Source organism: Rutidosis leptorrhynchoides, chromosome 4 (genome assembly GCF_046630445.1).
Source record: "Rutidosis leptorrhynchoides isolate AG116_Rl617_1_P2 chromosome 4, CSIRO_AGI_Rlap_v1, whole genome shotgun sequence".
Classification (NCBI taxonomy): Eukaryota; Viridiplantae; Streptophyta; class Magnoliopsida; order Asterales; family Asteraceae; genus Rutidosis; species Rutidosis leptorrhynchoides.
The window spans coordinates 385,489,700-385,495,898 of record NC_092336.1 but is presented as its reverse complement, the minus strand read 5'-3'; positions in this window follow the sequence as shown (position 1 = coordinate 385,495,898).

Sequence of the window (6,199 nt, the reverse complement as noted above, 5' to 3'; positions counted from 1 at the left end):
GTACTTCTACTTAACAAAAATGCTTACAATTACATCCTCATTCATTTTCATCAACAATTCTACTCGTATGTACCCGTATTAGTACTCGTACAATACACAGCTTCTAAGATGTATATACTATTGGTATATACACTCAATCATCAGATCCTTAGCAGCCCATGTGAGTCATTAAACATGTGGGAACCATCATTTGGCAACTAGCATGAAATATCTCACAAAATTATAAAAAAATATTATAAATCATTCATGAATTTTTTACATGAAAACAAACTTACACATCCTTTATATCTAATCCATATACCAACGACCAAAAACACCTATAAACACTTTAATTCTTTAATTTTATTCATCTAATTGATCTCTCTCAAGTTCTATCTTCAAGTTCTAAGTGTTCTTCATAAATTCTATAAGTTCTAGTTTCATAAAATCAAGAATACTATCAAGTTTGCAAGATTACTTCCAAGCTTTCTAATCCAATCCAAGTAATCATCTAAGCTCAAGAAATCTTTCTTATTTATAGTAAGATATATTTCTAATACAAGGTAATACTCATATTCAAACTTTGATTCAATTTCTATAACTATAACTATCTTATTTCGAGTGGAAATCTTACTTGAACTTGTTTTCGTGTCATGATTCTACTTCAAGAATTTTTAAGCCATCCAAGAATTCTTTGAAGCTAGATCATTTTTTGTCACTTCCAGTAGGTTTACCTACTAATAATGAGGTAGTAATGATGTTCATAACATCATTCGATTCATATATATATAAAACTATCTTATTCGAAGATTTGAACATGTAATCACTAGAACATAGTTTAGTTAATTCTAAACTTGTTCGCAAACAAAGTTAATCCTTCTAACTTGAATTTTAAAATCAACTAAACACATGTTCTATATCTATATGATATGCTAACTTAATGATTTAAAACCTGAAAACACGAAGAACACCGTAAAACCGGACATACACCGTCGTAGTAACACCACGGGCTGTTTTGGGTTAGTTAATTAAAAACTATGATAAACTTTGATTTAAAAGTTGTTCTTCTGGGAAAATGATTTTTCTTATGAACATGAAACTATATCCAAAAATCATGGTTAAACTCAAAGTGGAAGTATGTTTTTCAAAATGGTCATCAAGATGTCGTTTTTCGACGGAAATGACTACCTCTTTAAAAAATGACTTGTAACCTGCATTTCCGACTATAAACTTATACTTTTTCTGTTTAGTTTCATAAATTTCAGTTCATTATGAAACCATATCAACTTTAATCACTCAAAACGGATTTGAAACGAAGAAATGACGGGTAAAACAAAATTGGATAAACTTGCTAGTTTTAACTACGAAAATTTTGTAACAAATCTAGACTAAATATATTCTAACTAATTTATATTATATTATACATATTATGTAATCTTGGGATACCATAGACACGTATACAATATTTTGACATATCATATCGACCCATCTATATATATTATTTGGAACAACCATAGACACTCTATATGCAGTAATGTTTGAGTTAGCTATACAGGGTTGAGGTTGATTCCAAAAATATATATACTTTGAGTTGTGATCTAGCCTGAGACGTGTATACACTGGGTCGTGGATTGATTCAAGATATATATATTGATTTATTTTCGTACATCTAACTGTGGACAACTAGTTGTAGGTTACTAACAAGGACTGCTAACTTAACAAACTTAAATCATAAAAACGTGATAAAAAATGTTGTGAATATATTCCGATCATAAATTGATATATATGTACATATTTGTTATAGGTTCGTGAATCGACCAGTGGCCAAGTATTACTTCCCGACGAAGTAAAAATCTGTAAAAGTGAGTTATAGTCCCACTTTTAAAATCTATTATTTTGGGATGAGAATACATGCAGTTTATAAATGTTTTACAAAATAGACATAAGTAATCAAAACTACTTTCTATGTTGGATTATTCGAACCGAATATGCCCCTTTTTAGCTTGGTAGCCTAAGAATTAGGAAAATGGCCCCTAATTGATGCGAATCCTAAAGATAGATCTATTTGGCCCAACAAGCCTCATCCGAATACGGATACTTTAGTACTTCGAATTATCATATCCGATGAGAGTCCCGGAATGATGGGGATATTCTATATGCATCCTGTTAAGGTCGGTTACCAGGTGTTCAACATATGAATGAATTTTTATCTCTATGCAGTTTGCGAAATGCCTGATATGAGATGTATATTTATGGAAAAAAAAATGAAATCTTGTGGTCTATTAATATGATTTGATAATATATAGGTTAAACCTATAACTCACCAACATTTTTGTTGACGTTTTAAGCATGTTTATTCTCAGGTGATTATTAAGAGCTTCCGCTATTGCATATTAAATTAAAGACAAGATTTGGAGTCCATGATTGTATGATATTGTGTAAAAACTGCATTCAAGATCTTAGTTGATGTAACATATTTTTATTGTAAACCATTATGTAATGGTCGTGTGTAAACGGTATATTTTAGATTATCATTTCTTGATAATCTACGTAATGCTTTTTAAACCTTTATCGATAAAAATAAAGGTTATGGTTATTTTAAAAATGAATGCAGTCTTTGAAAAACATCTCATATAGAGGTCAAAATCTCGCGACAAAATCAATTAATATGGAACATTTATAGTCAATATGAACGGGACATTTCACATGCGATCGCATGGCAGTAGTCTCCAGCTCACAACCCACTTAATGCTCTGCCGACACTCGATAATTATTATTATATATAAATAATTATATAATCTATATAATTAATTATATATTATATTATATTCACGTGCATAGTTGACTTGTAAAATTAGTTCCGATGACTTGTACGTTGACGCTCGACTTACGTCCCAGTTCCGGTTTCTCGAACGCTATTTCGTACGCTTAGAAAATTAGCACTCTACGTTACGCGACAAGTACCTTTATAAATAATTAGGCTTAAAACATCGATAAACTATATCACTTGAAATATAACTTGTACGTTTGAGTGTTATGGTCATTTGCTTCTATAAATCGTTGTCTCGTTATTTACTAATATATACATATATATATATATATATATATATATATATATATATATATATATATATATATATATATATATATATATATATATATATATAAGTATTATTTTAAATCCACACGTCTTATAACCTAATTAATATTATATTTTATCACATTGAAATATATATATATTTTCATTTAGAAATATAAATTTGTACATATAATATGTAATTGAAATATTTAATTAATAATATAATATTTAGTTTTTCCAAGTTAATTATATTTCAAAGTTCATTTTAAAATCGTTTAGAAAATATTATAACACGTAACGTTTACACTTTAAAACTTAATTTGATATCATTCATTTATGTGTTGGCATTTATTTTAAAAACATATCTAAATATCAATTGAATCAAATAACCAATGTTACTATCGTTTACCTAACTAGTTTGAAATCATATATATTTTCAATATTCATAAACACGTTTTAAATTATACGTTGCAAGTTATTTATATATTTATATTCAATTAAATCACGGACCGTTATTATTTATAACTTGTCAAAAGGTTTCTAGAAAGATTCTAAATTTTAAGATAATGTTAAAACCTTTATCCTTATTCAAATGGCTTGTTAACAATTTGTCAAAAGTAGCTCTAGATATTTATAAAGTTATATTATTTTTAAAGAAGACCTGACACTCAAATCATTTTATATAATTTCTAAAATTTATAACAATAATGATAATAACTTTAGTAATTTTAAAGTTTTATAATATGTTTCTACTTCTCGACCTTTATATTATTTATTTTAAATCCTTATATATATATATATTATGAGAAAATTAATATTGCTTTCTTTTATATATTCAAAACGTTTTAGTAATAAAGTTCTTATTTGTAGATCACTTTATCATTTTCCGAATGTTGTCAAAAAGAACAGATTTCTTAAATCACAGTGGCCCTCATGACAGAGACTCGTAATCATGTTACAATGTATCTGATAATTCAATCATTTGATATTATCTTTTAATTTCCGTCGATAACATATATTGAAACAATTACGTTCCTGTAAAGTATTATACATCTAATACTTTGTTAACGTTTTCAAGTCATATACTAGATTTCATAATTTATTTTCATATCAACCAAACCGTTTAATGTTTTATTAATATTTCTCAATTTAATATGTACATATATATATATACATATCTATTTACACATAATTATTCGTGAATTGTCGAGAAGAGTCGAAGGGTAAATGAATACATTAACATGGTTCAAAAGTTTTTGAGACTTCAACATTACAGACTTTGCTTATCGTGTCGGAAACATTAAATCATTTAAAGATAAAGTTTAAATTTGATCGGAAATTTCCGGGTCGTCACAGCGTCCTTAGTATGTTCACAAGTTTTTATATGATCAATTTAGTGTAGTATATATGACAAATTTAGATCATATTTGAGTATATGTTACTTATTGTACATGTTCACATTTGTGCAGTTTGAACAATCTCAATTTTAGTTTTGTTACATCTTAATATTTGCGCTTGGAGTATTGTGCAGTTATTATAACAATTAAGTTAAATATGTTAGATGTTTACATTTGTACGATGGATTGTGAGCAGTGTTCATTATGTGTGTTAACTTTAGTGTATGAACTACTTGTAGGTATTGACTTGGAAAAAAGAAATGAACAAACTAATAAAAAACGTTCAGCATGTCTCGAAGATGATGCTGATGTTACTTTTAAAAGCTGAAGTAACATTAAGATGAAAGTTACTAATGATAAATTTGAAAAAAGGGATGTTAATGGTGTTACAAAAATAGACCGTGATGAGAACAAAGGGGATGAAGACGATGCAACAATGCCCATCTAACGTACTAGATCAACATATAAGAATATTGCTGAAAAATTAGAAAAAACAATAAAAGATGAAGATGTTGATTCATGAATGATCAATTGACTTGATTTAAATTACGTATTTTTTCTTTAGTCCTTTGTTTAGGGAAATGTAAAAAAATCACATCGGTTATTCTTTCAACAGGCAATCGTTACTCAAGTAAAATATAGCAAATGGTCTCAGAAGAGATGAAATTCCATTTTCCTCAAACTATCAGGTAGGTAGCTAAGTTAACATAAATACATGCATTTGCGTGACTATTAGTGTTATTTCATGTTTTAATCACGCAAATCTTCGGGTATATAGTATATACTATTACTAAAAAAACGTACTTTGAACCCAAACGCATTCTAATTCGCAACCCAACATGCCATTTAGCCACGTTTATTATAAAGTCATTTTCCTCATAGGGTATGGTATATCATTTGTCCACCTATACGACATGAATTATGTTTGCTCATTTGGTCAATCGATTATTTTTTATCTGGATTACCATGTTTCAATGTGGTATTTTTTTTTTTTGTTTGAGGGCTTATGTGTCTGGATCTAACCTAAATTAAACTTTATAGCCAGTTTAGAAACTGTTAAGAATTTTTAATAGTGAACTTCATTATTACTTAGTAAATTTAAATTATAAGTAAACTTCATTATTTGCAGTTCATCAACAAAAACTGCGTTGCTGCCGTGAATTTTTGTGTAAAAAATGCCACATATCAACATGGGTGTTACGTGTTGCAAATATGCGTTAATCACTAGGCTTGTGAGCAGCAGGAAAAAATTGTGTCTGAAATTTCCAAAATATCTTTCATGTGATCTTGATCTCTTTGCAAATAATAGATCTAATGTTATTATCGTTTGCTGAATAACTATATAGCAATATTCTATGAATGTCGGCGTTACTATAAACCACGCAAATAATATAATGTTTCACATTAAGTAACCCCACGAATTCGCGGGCATTAAGCTAGTATAAATATAAATGGAGTATATAACATCCTCCTGTAAGCACGTTATTATCAATCAAACATATTCATTATTCAAATTTTAATATAACGTCGTGAGTTTATACGGTTGATACTTTCAGCTTTTTCAGTCGTTGTGCTGTTGACTATTAGTTGTGATGGGTAATTTCTACAAGACGTGGAAAGACGGTGTTGATTGAAACTGATGAATTATATAGAACAAAAAGAGAATATGTGTTTTGATTTGTGGTAGGTAGTGTTGTACTTTTCAGGAAAACACAAAAATTAGTCGCTCAAAATCTCAAACGGC